This window comes from Chelonia mydas, chromosome 8 (assembly GCF_015237465.2).
Source record: "Chelonia mydas isolate rCheMyd1 chromosome 8, rCheMyd1.pri.v2, whole genome shotgun sequence".
Taxonomy (NCBI): Eukaryota; Metazoa; Chordata; order Testudines; family Cheloniidae; genus Chelonia; species Chelonia mydas.
The window spans coordinates 99,638,730-99,656,607 of NC_057854.1; the positions used below are offsets into that span (position 1 = coordinate 99,638,730).

At 45.5% G+C, this 17,878-nt stretch overlaps 1 long non-coding RNA gene across 3 annotated transcripts in view; it reads right to left on the reverse strand.

The window, feature by feature from the left end:
- LOC122461503 overlaps window positions 1–17,878 on the reverse strand; it is a 62,676-nt gene that overhangs the window by 37,494 nt on the left and 7,304 nt on the right. Inside the window, exon 4 of one of the 3 annotated variants that reach the window (XR_006283438.1) lies at window positions 16,124–16,191. The exons of the other annotated variants lie outside the window; for them this stretch is intronic. This is a non-coding gene — a long non-coding RNA (uncharacterized LOC122461503). Of the gene's footprint in view, window positions 1–16,123; window positions 16,192–17,878 lie in introns of those variants that run through there. 3 annotated transcript variants of the gene reach the window in all.

Here is a 17,878-nt window from a genome sequence, read left to right on the forward strand (position 1 = left end):
GGACCAGAATTGCACACAGTATTCCAGCCGCAGTCACACCAGTGCCAAATAATATAAAGGTCTCTACCCCTATTCTATTCTACAAACCTCTCTACTCCTATTCAAGATTCCCTTGTTTATTCATCCCAGGATTGCATTAGCTCTTTTGGCCACAGCATCTAACACTGGGAGCTCATGTTCAGCTGATTATCCACCACGAGCCACAAAAGTCTACATTAGATCCCTACAGATGCAGATAGATTCTTTGTGAGACTTTCAAATGGACCTAACTCCTCTCCTATTGCAAGTAGGCACCCAGCCCTTTCGAAAATCTCATTAGGCACCTATCTGCCTTTAAAAATCTGGCACTTAAGTCTCCTACCTGGTAGCTGTAGAAGACTGCTATCCCCTATGGATCAGACACAAAACAGTGTGTTACTTTTTCACTCCTGGTCTTTGCCAGAACAAAGAAGCACCAAACACACACAAAAGATGAGAGACACTGAGGAATGAAAGAGTTGCCCAAATATTTCGAACCTGCAAGAGGTTTGGTTCAGGTTCATTTCAAGTATGGCACAGAGGTTCAGATCATTTATCGTATCTCAGATATTTCACCATTCGCAGTGCATGAGCTACCAGGTCAGTGTAGTCAGTTAATACAAACTTTATTGTAGAGCTGGCCAATATTTTTTGCACAAAAATTTTATCACAAAAATATGTGGTTTAGTCACAATGAAAATTTTCCAGGGGAAAATGTCAATTTTGATTAAATATTTTGATTTTCTATGGGGAAATTCAAAACATCTCAATATGAAACAAGACCTTTTTTGTTTCAAAAGCCAAATTGAAATGAAAGATTTCATCTCAAACTGACATTTTGATTTAAAATGACTCATCTGCATGTCATTTTAAGTCAACTTCAGCATGAAAATTTTCATTTAGAACAAGTCAGAACATTTAGAAGACATCAAACCTAAAATATGACATTTCCAAATCAAAATTCTTGGGAACTTTTCACAAAAATTTACAATTGTTTGATTTTTTCATCCTGATCTGGGACAAAATTAAATGTTGAAACATCAGAATTTCCTGCAGGATTAAAATTCCATTTTTAAGCAGCTCTACTTCAGTGGACAATGGAAATATTAAGTCTTGCATTATATGTCTACAGACTTTTTTTTTTTTTTTTTTAAACTCCCACCTTCAAAATCTGGAGACCATAAATAGACCATTTTTTTCCAGGCTGCAAAACAGCCTTTTAAACCAAACATTTGTAACTATCACATCTGTAATAAGTACAACGTTTTTTCAAAGGGATTACATCGGACTGTGGTTTTCAGTGCTGCTTCGTTGTCTGCTGTGAAAGCTCCGCATCATAAATTAATTTGACTCTTATCTTCCTAGTACAATCTGCTTTCTGACAGATTGTTTTTATCTTGGTTCATTCCTGTTTCTTATTGACAACTCAATGAGCTGTATAATAGATATGAGTTATGAACATGGACAGGTTTTGTAATGGAATATTTTTTATCCAACAATGTATCATTTGTAATGTTTTTATTCCGCTCCTTCCCTTCTGCTACTTTTATAGACTAAGCAGAAAATGAAACAAGCGATGTAACTAGACTTTCCTGGAGCCCTTTTAAATTCATTCTGGAAGATCTTTGTATACCGACTAGGAATGTTATGTTGTAAGGTGTTATTCATACCGGACATAACTACTCAAACAATAACATATTGAAGGTTAAGTACAGTGTAGTCCTGGTGAAAATCCAAGCACTGGATAAAACAACATAAAAGAAGTTCAGATTCGTACATACCTATTAAGTGATGTGAACAATAACGTTAACCTAGCAACAGAATCTGAGAAGAACGTTAGCCAGGCTACATTAAAAAAAGGCCATGATGAAAAAAAAAAGTTACGTTTTTTTTGTCCTGTGGTATAAAAACCCAATCTCGCCATTTCTAAGATCCTTATTCTCAAAAGTCAGGTAAGAATCCTGGCCAAAATTTTTAGACTCAGGTGCCTAAAGTTAATCACCAGATGAGCACTTGCATCTCCCTGTTGACTTCGAAGGGGGCAGCGAGTAATCAGCACCTCCAAATAAATGACCCGATATTTCAATCTGTCTAGATATCACGAGTACCTACACAATCCCTCTCACCAGATCATCTCATAATCTTTAACGCATTTAGCCACACAACACCCTATGAGGCAGGGAAGTGTTATTATCCCTGTTAGATAATAGAGATAGAACTGAGGCAGAGAAACTAAGGCACAGATACTCAAAGGTATTTAGGCACCTCATTTGTATGGAAATCAATGCGATTTGCCTATAGTCACACAGGAAGGCTATAGCAGAGCAGAGCCTTACAGAGCCCAGACTACCACCCGAACCACTGGACCATCCTTTTCGTCTTCACATTCCGGAATATGGAGTTAGGTGCCTAATTGTAGGCCCCCAAGTTTGAAACTTTTGGTTCTGAACATTCAGTAAGAACATGGATTTGAGGCTAAAGAATTGGGAGAGTGCCCCACCAGCAGATCGTCTCCTTGTACCACAGCTTTCCCTGATGTAATTTGACTGAAATCAGTGGCGTTACACCCAGGCTGAATGTGGTGGTGATGCTGGTATAAAGAGAGTAACGTATAAAATCCTTCTAAATCAGAATCATTCTCTACTCACTTACCCCAGGAATAGCAGTTTACATGTCCTGTGTACTCACTTTTCCCGGGACAGCAAGCCTCATGCACCAGGGTTGCAGTCAATACCTAACTCTTAGAGGTCAGGATGAGATGCAGCATGGGGGGGTGAGGGGGCGCGCGGGCAGTTTATCCCATAACTGCCCACTTTGGGGATCTTACACCTCCCTCTGATGCATCTGGTGCTGCCCACTATCGGAAACAGGATACTAGGCTAGAGACCTTGGGTCTGATCCATTCTGGCGATTCCTATACACTTACATTTTCTGATGGAGAGTATTTCCTGTGTCCTCCAGTTAAGTTTTATCTTCTTAACTTACCTCCCCAATTATTAGTCTCTATCAGTACCTTTGGTACTAGTCTCTTAAAGCCTCAGTATATTAGCCTAGTAGTATCATTAATAGTACCTTTCCCAATTATAGCATTTTTCATTTACTATTCTGGTTCCGGGCTACAGAACTGCGACGTTCAATCAAGTGTAAGTGTCCATGACAAACTGTGAATAAGAAACCCCACAACACAAGTAGAGGTACCCACAGGGTACAGTATAACTTTACTGTCAAGCCCTGAAATAAACAAGCTAATGAAATAACACCGTAAAGTTTGTTCTAATTAAAATTAAGAGCATTTTATCTCCCTCACCTGAGCCTTAAACTGGGACAGATTGAAAGTCACAATGGAACACAAAATTGGCATAGCAGGAGAAAAAAATTATGAGCATAGTTGCAAGGTTAGGATTGTTGAACATGTCTAGTAATCTGACTGGTTCTTCACCCCAATGCCCTGATGTTGCCTCTTTTGTGAGCCCATAGAATAGACTAAATATTATTACTCACCACTTCCAAACACTAATAGGTACTTAGTATGGAAATGAGCCTGTACCAGGGTGGGACATCAGATCTGACCCCAGGAGTTCAGATGCTATGGAGCATGGATGCATTATAAAACCCACAGATGGACAAACAGAGAGACAGAGCTGATCAAAAAAATTCTAAATTCCCTTTTTTTTTTAATGAAAACAGATAATTTTGGTTTAAATATACATATATATATTTCCCTCTCATTGTTTGACCAGCTCTAATAAATAGGAAGACAATGAAGTGACTGATGAACTTCTACAACCTATGTTATGCAGGAGGTCAGACTAGAGATGATTGTAGAAGTTCCTTCTGGCCTTAAAAATCTCTGATAAAGGTAAAAATTAAGAGACCATCTCAAGCTTTAGGGAAGTTCAGATGCCCCCTCAGAGATCCAAATCTGAATTTTGCAGCTCTGTAGCTAGCCAAACCAGAACATCAAATCTGCTTATCTTCAGACTTTGGGGAAGTTCTGATCCAGTTCTGGAGCCAACTTCACAATTCCACTAGCATGTGTCTACCCACATTCTTAATCACTGTAATATCAGAGCAGTTGCACCAGTGTCATACTGCCAATATTTCAACAAAGATCTCACAAACCTTTCTCTCCTTATCCTGAGATAAACCCGATGTCCCAGCAGTGGCTGTGCTGCAGAGAGAATCATAGAAGATCAGGGTTGGAAGGGACCTCAGGAGGTCATCTAGTCCAACCCCCTACTCAAAGCAGGACCAATCCCCAACTAAATCATCCCAGCCAGGGCTTTCTCAAGCCTGACCTTAAAAACCTCTAAGGAAGGAGATTCCACCACCTCCCTAGGGAACGCATTCCAGTGCTTCACCACCCTTCTAGTGAAAAAGTTTTTCCTAATATCTAACCTAAACCTCCCGCACTGCAACTTGAGACCATTACTCCTCGTTCTGTCATCTGCTACCACTCAGAACAGTCTAGATCCATCCTCTTTGGAACCCCCTTTCAGGTAGTTGAAAGCAGCTATCAAATCTCCCCTCATTCTTCTCTTCCGCAGACTAAACAATCCCAGTTCCCTCAGCCTCTCCTCATAAGTCATGTGTTCCAGCCCCCTAATCATTTTTGTTGCCCTCTGCTGGACGTTTTCCAATTTTTCCACATCCTTCTTGTAGCCTGGGGCCCAAAACTGGACACAGTACTCCAGATGAGGCCTCACCAATGTTGAATAGAGGGGAACGATCACGTCCCTCGATCTGCTGGCAATGCCCCTACTTATACATCCCAAAATGCCATTGGCCTTCTTGGCAACAAGGGCACACTGTTGACTTATATCCAGGATGGGTGACTGGACTATGCTGCAGATTTTTTATCACAGCGTAAACATCGCCTGAGATCATAATACCTGAACCAAAGACAGAGGTAGCACCACCGTCTCCCCTTTTGCTGAGATACCGTTGAGCACGATGGGGGGTCTAGGGTGACCAGATGTCCCGATTTTATAGGGACAGTCACGATTTTTGGGTCTTTCTTATATAGGCTCCTATTACCCCCCCCCCCCCGATTTTTCACATTTGCTGTCTGGTTACCCTATGGGGGTCACATGGCTGCTGCTTGGAGAAGTAGTCCAGTTGGGCAGCCCAACCCAAGGAGGAGAATTGGGGCATGAGACACTCCAGATTACAACTCCAACTCCCAAGAGATACTACGGTGGCATTTCTGAATTCAAAATTTTCGGTTTTCAAATTTTCAACCAAAATGTGACACTTTCCATGAAAACATTGATTTTGTGGGAAACTTCATTTGCTCCTGAAACTTTAACAGAAATATTTTGACCAGCTGTAAAATGTAGTCATGTTGTAAACCAGACCTGGCAGAGGGTTTTCCTGTTATCCGAAGAGTCTTTGTAAGTGAATGTGTGCATGGTCCACGAGTATCTTCACTAGACACGTTTATTTTATAGAAAAAAAAAAAAAAAGACAGAAAAAATGCAGAAATAATATATTATCACAAATAGAATAAGTAGATTTTTAATGGGGGATTTAAAATTTATTATATGCAGCTGTAACAAACTTTAGGCACATTGTACAAATCTACATAATCCATAGGCCTGATTCACTATTGCCTTGACTACTTGTGTAGTCAGCTAGGCTTATACAAAACTCTTTGGGACTGGGACTATCTTTTAGTTGTTTGTACAGCACCTAACACAATGGGGTCGTGGTCCATGACTAGGGCTCTTAGGTGCTACGACAGTACAAATAACAAATAAATAATAATTTTACATCTACTTTACACAAGTGTAAATGCCACTGCAATGCCAAGCAATGGAGACCCAATAGAACATCAAAACTGGGCATTCAAACTCACTGCCAACAGGATATGCCTTAGAGGGGTCTGATTATCAGGGGTCAGATGCCAAGCAGTTTCTGAAAATCAGCCCCCTTTTAGGTCTCCCATGTTGGACAGCCACACTCACTAGTCGCTATTGAAGATCTTGGCCATCGAGCTCAAAACCATCTTCCCATGCCAGAACAAACCCCTAATCTCTGCATCTTCCCAGGAAAAGAGGCGGGGTTTCTAGCTTGTCCTGGAGACCACTGAATTCAGGCTCATGCAGACAGAGAAAGGAAGTGATCTCCTAAGCCAAAGGACACACGCTACAGCCAGCCTGCTTCTGGTTTATACCAGGAGGTAGCTTCTCAAATATGGTCTGATCTAAAATCGGTTTAAATCAGTAGAAAGACTCCCATTGACCTCAATGGGCTTTGGACGAAGTCCTGGCAGACCCAGAAATTTTTCACATGGTACACATGACTAAACCCCTCATGGCTGCCCCCTTCTCCCCTCAGGGCACCTTGCCACACCTCTCCCAGCCAGTTCCCCTGTGCATGCACTCACCACAGCTCCTTCGTGATGGAGGGGCCACAGGGCGCATGGGTATCTCAGTACCATTCAGGTTTGCCCATGACGGAGGGGCCAGAGGGCCAAACCTGAAAGGGGAGTGGGGATGCCAGCACTGCTCCTTCTTGCCACTGCCATGGAGCTGGCTCCTGCTCAGGTCTCCTCTGCCCCGGATGCCTACCTGGCCTTGCCCCACTTCCAAGTGCCTGAGCGCCCCGCCAATGATATGTACCCAAGAGGAACGACAGCAAATTTTGAAACCTCCATGGCTGCCATGAGAGGGAATGGTTACCTCCTCTCAGCTCCTGCCAGTAGCCAGCATACCTGGTGGAGCAGAGCTATGGGATAACCCGCATTAAAGGTGAGCCGCCTCCTTCAGCACGAGATACAACTTCTGAGTGGTTTGAAGCCCCATGTAGAGCACCTGGCAGTAATCTGATCTGCGTGTGACGTATGTGGGCTAGAACATGCAATAAATGTGTTCTTGGAGTAAAAATGGCGGGGGGGGGGGGGGGGGGTCTCGCAAGCAGAAGAGGTCAAGGTAATAAATATAGGGGGGGTGGGAACATCACCCAAAAATCTGCTGAAAATCAGTGCTGTCAAAAGAATTATTAAGAGGTCAGTTGAATACAACCATCAATGGCTTATTTTACGATTCTACCCTTGCAAGGACGGCATTAATGCCAACGCCAACAAACGATCATGTCTGAGCTGGAGGGAACCGCTGCTTTTGTTCTGACTCACAAACTTTGTCCCCCTCTCTCTCCGCAACTCACCTCAATCCTAAATAATAGAAGTGGATCTGCACATATCCAATCTGAACCACTGACACCTTTGAGGCTCGTCTTTCATCCCAGGCCGAATGGGCAGAGTTTTGAGCTCATTTCACAAGCGAGTTTGGACGAACCCAATTCCCAGACTCTCCTATGAACAGCCTATTGCAGCTCTGAATGTGTTGGGTCAAATCCACCTTTGGGTTGACTCCAGCTTGAATTTAGACCAGGGATCAGAGTAAGCATTAAGAGGGGAAAAAATATCTCCTCCAAAATTAATGACTTCAGTACATTGCCATAGCACTGAGAAATTACAGTATGATCATTGCAAACTGTCAAAATATATGTTGGCAGATGAATTTATAACCCTGAAGCTCATTGAAGTTTTGCAATCCCTGTGAATATCTGCACAGAGGGAGGGGGTATCATAGAGATGTGAGGAACCTGGGGCAGAGACCATCTTCTTTCTATTTTTGCATCCCCAGCACCTAGCGTAACAGGGTCCAGATTCTTGATTGCAACTCCACGGCACTACCAAATGCCTCAACATAATCACAAAACCAGTTTGAGTTCATGAAATTAAATCCAGGCCTTGTTTCCCCAAGGTCGATTCACGAAGGTTTTCTGGCCAACGGAAAGCCTGGGCTATGTATTCGGAACAGCAGAACCTCTCAAAACCCTTAGCTGGGACCAGTGGGTCATGTATACACAGGATATATGAACAGCATAAACACGGTCACTGCCAGCACACTTTCCAAAGCACCGAGGACAGGTCCTGAGGGACAGATGTTTAAAGGAACTTAGCTGCCGAGCACCCATTGAAACCAATGGGATTTACGTGCCTAAATACCTTTACAAATCTGGCCCCTAATCCAGCTCTAGATGATCAAAAGCTATGATGTCGCTGGACCCGCCTACAACAGGTCGTGGGAACTCTGCCGATTACTGAGTCTGGCCCTGATCTGTACCGAAGCACATGCTGAGTTTTAACCACGTGAGCGCTGTGATTAAACCACTGACTGCTTAAAGTTAAGCACGTGCTCAAGTGCTTCGCTGGATTGAGCCTTACTTCAATTTGTGTGCTTCAAGGTAAGCATTTACTTCAGTGTACTGCTGAATCCAGGTGTAAATGAATTCACGCAAGGGGAAAAGCAAGGGCAGTGCACTGTTCAGTTTGGTCATTTGGCAAAGGTATTTTACTTCTAATGGTTTATGATCATATTTCATACCATACCAGTAAATGCGCTGGTATTTGTAAGAATAACGTAGTCTTACTAATGAGACTTCACTCCAGCTCTCTGATCTTACATCTTCGCTAACAAACTGCAAGACGCAACCATTGCTGTGTGAAAACTACAGGGCACAGTTCGACTGTATTATTATATCTAGTTACAAGAAGCTGTGAATTGCTAGTCACATTTGAAGTGCATTAAGTTGGATGCAAACAGTTCTGGGATAGTGAAAAGCCAGAAAGGAACGTGCCTTTTTCACATTGCGAAGATGACTATTTAGACTCAGGAAATGCAGGTCACGAGATGAATTCATAAGAAAGGCATGAGACGTCTACGGTGAGGGTGAGAAACTGACCACGATATTTAGGAAAAACATTTCGAGTAATTAATTTTCAACCAATTATGCAGCAAAACCATTTGTATGGAGTCAATGGGTACGGAATGTGTGTTTTCAAAACAGCTATACACAATAACAACGGGACAGCCTGTTAGGTGAAGATCATGGCATTTAGTTTATAATACAAAGTTGGCGTGAGTTTGCACTGAGGCAAGCACTGGTTGATGTGTGAGTTGTCCCCCCTACCCAAACTTTGGTGGGAAGGGGAAATTCGTCTCAGAAATAGGCTTAACGGCATTAGAATAAAAACCAAACACAGCTTTCGTGCCATGTTCAAGTTACAGGATCAAGCCCATCGGGAGATTCCAAAAGGTATGGTGGGTTCAGCAGCTTTAGCTCACCCACAATCACATCCTGGGTACTGTATGATAACCATTCACAGGGGCAAGCGCACGAGGAGAAGGGGCAAAGGTGACTTCGTGCCTCCTTCGTGTCCTCTGGGCTGCCGCAGGGGCTGAAATGGCCCCCGGAATAAGTTAGAGTAGCTCCGGGGCCGCTCTAACTTCCAGCAATCTCAGCAGGCAGGGCTGCCTCTGGATCACAGCAGGCCAGAATCCCTCACACCACTCAGCACCGTCGTCCCCTCCTCCGCTGAAACTTGCAAAGGGGCGGGAGCAACTTGTGGTCACTGAAGTTTGTGCTAGGCAGCTCCTCTACCAAGGGAGCTCTCCCCTCTCCTGCATGGCTCCTATAAGTGGAAGGCCACAAAAAGCACTGTGTTAAGGTCCTCAGTGAACAAGGGAAAGTAGAAGAGCAAACAAAGTCACTGGAGCACATTTAAATTTTGGACTTTTCTGACTTTTGGGCACTTGAGCTTGCAATAATTCAGGGGGTTCATGGAATGTTTCACTTAGGTGTCTCCTCTTTTTCCTACTACCAGAAATGAAGATCAAAGGAAACCAATGAAAATAAAATCTGAAGGTGACTGATCTTCAGTTTAGAAACTCTACTGCCCTTGCCCGCAAAACTTAGACGTACTTTGAACACTTAAACATAGGGTCTGAGTCTTTCCATTCGTTCCAGTAAGGGTTGAATCAGGTATGTTCAGTTTAGCTATCCTGAAGCAGGAGGTCATATGGTCTAGTGGATACAGCACTGAATTAGGAGACTTCTGCCCCTGAGCTGCTGTGTGACCTTAGGCAATTCACTTCACTTCTCTGTGATTATTTCCCCTTCCCCTCCTACCCCCCCAATTTCAGTTTCAGACCCATCACTGCTGCAGCCCTGTCCAACATGCAGTTAGTTTGTGTCATTACACAAAGTAAAACTGCAAAAAGAAAAAGAGGACTTGTGGCACCTTAGAGGCTAACAAATTTATTTGAGCATATGCTTTCGTGAGCTACAGCTCACTTCATCGGATGCATTCAGTGGAAAAACTATTCCCCTTGTTTATTTCCCCTCCTACTGTTCTTGTAAACTGCTGGAAATGGCCCACCTTGATTATCACTACAAAAAGGTTCCCTCCCACCACCCTGGTAATAGCTCACCTTTCCTGATCACTCTCGTTACAGTCTGCATGGTAATACCCATTGTTTCATGTTCTCTGTGTATATAAACCTCCCCACTGTCTTTTCCACTGCATGCATCCGATGAAGCGAGCTGTAGCTCACGAAAGCTTATGCTCAAATAAATTTGTTCGTCTCCAAGGTGCCACAAGTCCTCCTGTTCTTTTTGCGGATACGGACTAACACGGCTGCTACTCTGAAACCTTAGAACATTTTAAATCTCTTCATCAGTTCATCCCCCTCGGAAAGGGATTTTGCTCAAGTATTCCCCCCAGATTAGAGACCAAGCAACAGAAAGTCCCGCGCGGAAGAGTGGGGTTTTGAAAACGCGTGTCCATGTGAAAGTAAGGGGTTGCAGCTGAATATGTTTGGCCAGAACTACGCTGCACCTGCTTTAGTTTCACACTCGTGCTAGTGCAGACCCCTGTGCCCATGCAAAAGTCCGTTGACTTTAATGGGGGCAGCACCAGCCGATCCTGATGCGGGACTGGGGTCAACAGACAGTTAAAAGAGTCTCTTTACTCCTGGAATTTCTCCAGTCCCTGGCAGCTTCCAGAATCTGGGAGTACAGCCAACCTTTGCCCCACCTTCCCAGGTTGTGCCAAGCTCAGGTTGGCTAGAAGCCCAGAACTGAGGCCGCTAGTCTCATTTTAGACCAGGGGGGTTGGGAGGCGGGAGGGAACTGAGACAGAGACAGGTCAAGTGACTTACCCGCGGCCGCATAGCAAATCAGTGGCGGAGGTGGGATAGAACTCAGGAGTTCCTGCTGTCATCCAGACCACCCGGCTGGCTCGGAGACCACACTGCCTCTGTGAAATGTGTGGAAATTTGCAGGCATTTTCCCTGATTTCTACAGGGATTTTTTAGTTCCACACTTGGCTCACAGCTGTTTGCCAAAATCAAATTGCTGAGGTGTTTCTGTCTCTCTTTCAAATTCCATAAACAGACAGTTGGACGGAAAAAAAAACCCATCAGCTAATCACAGCTGCATCTGGGGGATTCATGTTAGCTCTGGCAGGCTGCAAGCGGAAAACCCCAGCTTAGATACGGACTAAGGCCCTGACTCTTCCCCACTGCCCCCCGCACTCCTTCTGCAGCCATTCACACCAGTACCAAACACTGCGAATCAGAGTAGGCACATTTTACAGCCACTTTGCACCAGCGAAAATCATTACAAAAGGCGCAGGTGGAAGAGGCTCGTGCCTTGCATCTTTCGCGTTACGAGGCTGTCGTGCCAAAGACTGTTTTGAAGAGAGATCATCTGATGCAGCCAGGCCCTCAGTAACTCAGAAATAGGTGAGCCAGCCCATGTGTGCAACTTCCCTGCTAGCCGCCAGCCCATACATACCAGAACTAGCCAGGCTTCCATAGGGCTATGTGGACAGACACCAGCTAAGGATCTGGCCCCCGATTCCGAGTTCACCCTAACTTTGCCTTGTTTTTCCAGGATGCTTCTTTCCTGCTCTGTCTGTTCACTAGACGTGCACAATCCTCCATGTCCCTTGTGTTTTGAAATCCATCCAGAAACCCCTCCCACCTCTTGCATGGTGTTTGTGCTTGCCTGGCAGTCAGCACTTGTCTCCATCTGGGTAATACCTATGTTCTAAGTGAGACTTCCTTCCTGGTCCATACACCGGCTTTCAGGGCTAGCTTCAGGGCAGACCAGGTGCAGCAAGAAATCAGGGACAAGATGTGCAGCGGCTTAACAGAGTGAATGACCATCAGGCCATGAGAGGAGCAGATGTTTTCCAGTTTACCTGTAGTTGGAGCCAGTTCTGCGACCTCCCAGCAAACAAAAGGTTAAATAAACAAATCCTGAGTGATGCATTGGGCTTGCCAGATGCACAAAGCTCTCAGCCAGCACCATTTCCCCTTCCCTAGCTGCACATTCATATTTTGTATGATGTCAAGTTGCAAAAAAACAAAAACAAAACCACCTCCCCAATTCAGATCACAACTGTGCATAAAATGACCTGAAAGCCCATTTTGCATATTTCCTTCTGGCCCAGCGAAGTGGAGGAGAGAAGCAGTGCTCAGACGGCCTGTCCTGGTACTTGTGGACGTGTGACCTACAAACGTCTCCCATATAGACCCATGTGTTTTCTCCTATCTCACTTCATCTCTCACAAAGCCCGAGCGATCCCGCGCTATTGCAGATTTATCGCCATCTGAAAAACATTAAATATCGCAAGGTTTCAAATATTTTCAGACAGCCCAAGAAGTGGCTCTGATGGAACTGTCTCTTTCTGGCATAAAGCTATCAATTTTCCATGAACGTTTATGCCTGGATTTGTTCTTCCCCCCCCGCCACCCCAATCAGATCCAGTAAAATTCTGTATAACAAATGGCTTTTATGGCCTTTTAGTAAGTGAAAGGGAAGTGTGGCTTGTTATTACCAAGACTGCGTGTGTGGAAGTAACGAAGAGACAATAAATCCCAATTCAAGATAATTCACTGGGGCTTGGTTGCAACTTTTCAATCTGCACCTCCCCAGGAGCAGAGAATGAACGGGGATTCAACCTAGATTTTGCCCCAGCTCTGGGCGTAGCTGGAGTAAGTTACTTCCCCCCTTCTCATGGAGTGACTCCCCCCATTCTGTGTACCCAGCCTGCTATCGGGTCCCACTCCTCCCACTGCCCGCCCCTCATTTCACCACTTGTTTGTAGCTGGACACAAAATCCGGAGCAGAAAGGGATTGGTTTCTCCTCACCTCCCCCATGTGGCAAAGGAATGGTTGCAACAATCTTGTCCGTGGGTGATCCCAATGCCAGGGAGGACAGTGGTTTCAGGCCAGGTCTGGGAATCAGAAGATCTGGCTTCTTCGGCAAAGGCTTGCTGTAGGGATGTCTATACTGCAGTGCAAGCCCAGGGTTACGGGGGACTCGAGCCGTGTTAGGGAACCCTGGGCTTGAATGTCTACATTGTATTCTAACCCTGCATTCAGACTCATGGCTGAGCTGTGCTAGGTGAGTGCATGGCATCATTACTGATTTAAAAACATTTTTATCTTCAGTCCTGTTTAGAAGAATAAGACTCGGGGGGCTCTCCATTGATGGAGAGAACAGCGAGAGTAAAACACTAGCTGTGTTGTCTCCTGCAGGGGTTCTCAACCTTTTTCATTCTGAGGCCCCCACAACATGCTACGGCCCACCTGTGCCACAACTTTTTCTGCCTATAAAAGCCAGGGCCACCATCAGGGGGGTAGAAAGCAGGGCTATTGCCTGGGGCCCCACGCCACAGGGGGCCCTGTGAAGCGAAATTGTGGAATCAGCCTCAGGTGCCGGGGCGTGGGGCCCTGGGCTTCAGCCTGCAAAGTGGGGCTTTGCCTTTCTGCCCTGAGTCCCAGCGAGTCTAACACCGGCCCCCCGAAACCTGCTCGTGGTTCCCGGGGGGGGGGCAGAACCCCTGGTTGAGAACTGCTGGTCTAGTGGATAGTGCACAGGCCTGGGAGGCAGGAGACCTGGGATCTAGTCCCAGCTCCATTGCAGGGTGACCTTGGGAAAGTTGCTCTGCTTCCCTGTGCCTCAGTTTCCCCATTTGTAACAGTGACAAAGATCCTGATCTCCTTTGTAAAGTGCTTTGAGATCTATGGGTGTTGGGTGACCGGATGTCCCAAATTTATAGGGACAGTCCCGATATTCAGCGCTTTTTCTTATATAGGCGCCTATTACCTCCCACCTCTGTCCTGATTTTTCATTCTTGCTATCTGGTCACCCTATATGGGTGAAAAGAGCTCTTGCATAGATAATACTTATGCTATGAAAAACCATGACTGGCCCAGCCAAGCCACACCTGATCACCGGCTTGATGTCTGCAGACCAAAGGTGGAATGTATTTTCTGCCCAGCATGGTCTCTGCTTCAACAGGGCTTGTACCTAGTGTTGCACTAGGCAAAAGGCTCCCCCTTTTGTGGGGGGGAGGGTCCACTGGAGACAGCGCCAATGTGGTGCTCAGACAGGAGAAATCTCTATCCGGAAGGCACATTTCCATGCTGAAACAGAGATTAGCAGTCATTTCTGCCCTTATCTCCCATCTGGTCTGTGGAGCTAATGAAAGGCTTTCACTATTAGCAGGCACACTACCCACTCTCACTTTCTCCTGGGGTTCCAAAGTTCACTGCCTTCTGCCCGGTGCACCAGCATACAGTTATTTGATTTTATTTCTTTTCAACAGGTAAATTGTGGGTTGTGAAAAGCTCCTGACTTAGCTTCTTTCCCAAAGAGGGAAATGATGCAAGCCCACACGGCCACCAGGTAAGCGCCACGGAAGGCGGCTGTCAGCGGGTGGAAAGTTAGCATCCCTGGAGGGCTGGTTCTTGGAAGGGGGAAGAGGAACCTGTAGCTGCTGGAATGGGAAAGAAGAAAAACTGAATGGGAGGAGGGCATTGAAACAGAGGGTCTCTGTAAAATCTTGGGTGAGCCATCAAGAGATGCGATTCTGTTCTATCTGGCCCCATTACTGTGCTATCCTTAGGTTGTTTTTCAAGGTGTCTGTCTATCCTCACAGCATCCCAGTGAGGCAGGGCAGTGCTATCATGCCCATTTTACAGATGGGGAACTGAGGCACAGAGAGACTAAGGGCTTATCTGCACAGGGGAAAAAACCATAGTAGCTAATGCGCATTAGCTGCTCTGCATTAACACCCCATGTGGACACTCTAAGCACCCTAATGTGCAGCCGCTGAACGCACTTTGAAAGTGCATCAAGATAAGCTGCCCAAAGGCATTCTCAGGGCACGCCTACACGAGCAGCAGTGTGGAGAGTATAGATTCCGCACACCCCCCTTACACTGGTATAAATAGCAGTGTAGACAGTGAGGCCCACCTCAGGCAGGAGTGAAAGTTACTTAAAGGACTTACCGGTACGCCGGAGTCCTGTGCAGGGGGCGGGGCCTCAACCGGAAGAGGCGGGGCCTTTAAATCCCCCGGCCCTTTACATTGAGATTTAAAGGGCCCAGGACTCCGGCTGCGGTAGCTGGGAGCCCTGAGCCCTTTCAATCACTGACGGAGCCCTATGGTAGGGGTAGCTGCGGTAGCGGCCGGGAGCCCTGGGGCAGCAATTTAAAGGGTCTGGGGGTCCAGCCACTGCCGGGAGCCCCGGGCCCTTTAAATTGCTGGCCTGAGGAAGCTGCCCCCTGCCAGTACAGTTGGCTGTGTACCAGCACTTGCCAGTACTCCGTACCGGACCATACCGGCTTACTTTCACCTCTGGGCCGAGGTGAGTAGAGTGCCCTACATGCTTGAGCCCCCGGGGTAAATACCCCGCATGGCTCTCTACACACTCAAGCAATGCCTCACACATCTACACTGCAATTTATATGTAGCGTTCCCCACTGCCGGAGCCTTTCACTGCAGCGGGTAGCGGCTGTGTTCTACACACTGCCCTGAGTGCGGACATGGTCTCAGAGTGCAGTCTGGGTGTCCACCTGACAGAGACCCTAGTGCACTTTAAATCCACACCCTCGCTTACTGTGCGCTGACTTCCCTTTGTAGGCAAGCCTTAAGACCCAGACTCTCAAAGGTATTTAGGTGCCCACCCCCTCTTGATTTCAAATGGCTCGTGTAAGGTCACACAGGAAACCTGCAGCAGAGCGAGGAATCGAACCGTGGTCTTCTGAATCCCATCCTCCCTCCCCCATTCCAGTCTAGTTCTTGCACCACCCTCATCCATCTACATCAGAGTGTTTGCCAGAGATGCATTAAGCGATGTGACTAACATCTGTCACATGCCGTGTGTTTTTTTCCCCCCTCATCCTCTCCCCTCAGATTTAGTCCCCCGCATCCAGGCACCTCTGAACTCTGCTGACACTCAGCTGTAGACATCCCAGCTGGCCCTTCCTCGACAATTCCACCGAAAACAAGGTTTTATGGGCCATCCTATGGATTCAATATAAAGTTATAGACCCTGCCATAGCATGCTTCAAAAACCCTCTGGGAAGAATCACGTAGTGGGTAAGTTTTTAGCGTCATTTCCAAGGGCCTCCTTCAAGGCCAGATCCACCCCTCTCCCCACAAATGGTGGAGCTTGGGTCCTGTGCTATATAAAACACAACCCAGGGGAAAAATGGGTATAAATATACACACACTTCATACTTCACTGGTACCATGATGTCACTGCCCACTGATTAGTGCATACTGTCATATGTTTACCATACTATTTAAATATAAATACTAGTTTATATAGAAGCCATTTACTGGATGGCATTTTGGGGGAAGTTTGAGGGTATGTTTTGCAGGGGAGAGGAGATGTTAAAGGTGCCGTTTTGTTGCCTTGATTTATTAGCTGGCTGATTTAATTCACTATTTAAAGAGGAGCACTTTTTGGTAGTGGATGGTCCTCCTTTGTGATTGTATATCAAATTAATGGTGGGGGCTCTGATTCAAGCTTATTTCATGGGCATTTTTCATTGCTAATTAAATCTAAACAAATAAAATAAAGGCCCCCGCTCTGCAAGTATATAGCCCCTTGCACTTCATACACGCATCAATATAATTTTAGAAACGAATCCTCCCAATCCCACGAGGAGGGGTAAATAACTATTGTAAAAAGCCATTTAGACAGATGGGTAAACTGAGGCACGGAGCGTAAATGACTTGCCTGAAATCACAAAGTGAATCAGTGGCTTAAAGCAGGAACATGACTCACATCCCGACAGCTGCTTGGTGCTCTAACCACTCCATGACATTCCCCTCACCCCATGTCCTCACCCACCACCCTGGGAGGAGGGCAATGTCATCTATAGGTTTATACGTTACATGAGTTCATATATCTTCTTGTTTTAAGAACATTTATTTATATATATATATATATATATATATATATATATATTTAGCTGAGAACCAAAGTGTTAAATTAAAATTAAAAGTAGCTGGCCCAGGTTTTTACTGTCACACGTGCACAAATATGTTGTTTGGATATTTTTACAGCCATTAACTTTTCCATATTTTTTATATATATATATATACACATATATTTACACACACACACCGACCTCCCATTAGGTGTTGTAAACTGGATCTCCTCTCTTGTTGCCAAATATATTTCAATTAAATTAAAGTCACCTTTGGTCTTAATGAACCCTTGCTGTTTGTCTAATGCGATGATTAGTTCCAGCTGCAAACACTGGATACTTGTGCTGGTGGGTGGCTGGAGATGCTTGTTTTCCTCTTGAGTTTGTGGAGGGTAAATAGGAAGAACCAATGTAGCCACAGTATGATTAATAACTATTTGTATTAATGCAGCACGTAGTGAAATGGAGACCCTGTTGTGCGTACAGACACCGGCACTGAAAAGCTGACAATCTAAGCAGACAATGGCGGGAAAGGAAAGAGAGGTTAAGTGACTTGCTCAAGGCCATACAGCGGACCAGTGGCAGAGCCAGCAATAGTCCGCAGCTGTCTTGAGTCCTACTCCAGTGACCTGTCCATGAGACCAGTAGGTGGTTATTCATACTATAGCTGATTTCAGTGCAACTTTATCTTGACTTAGCTTGCTTTTTGTATTAGTGGGTCCACTAGTGGTTGGTCTCTTCTTTGTCCCTGAGAGTAAGGGGGTTGCTTTTGT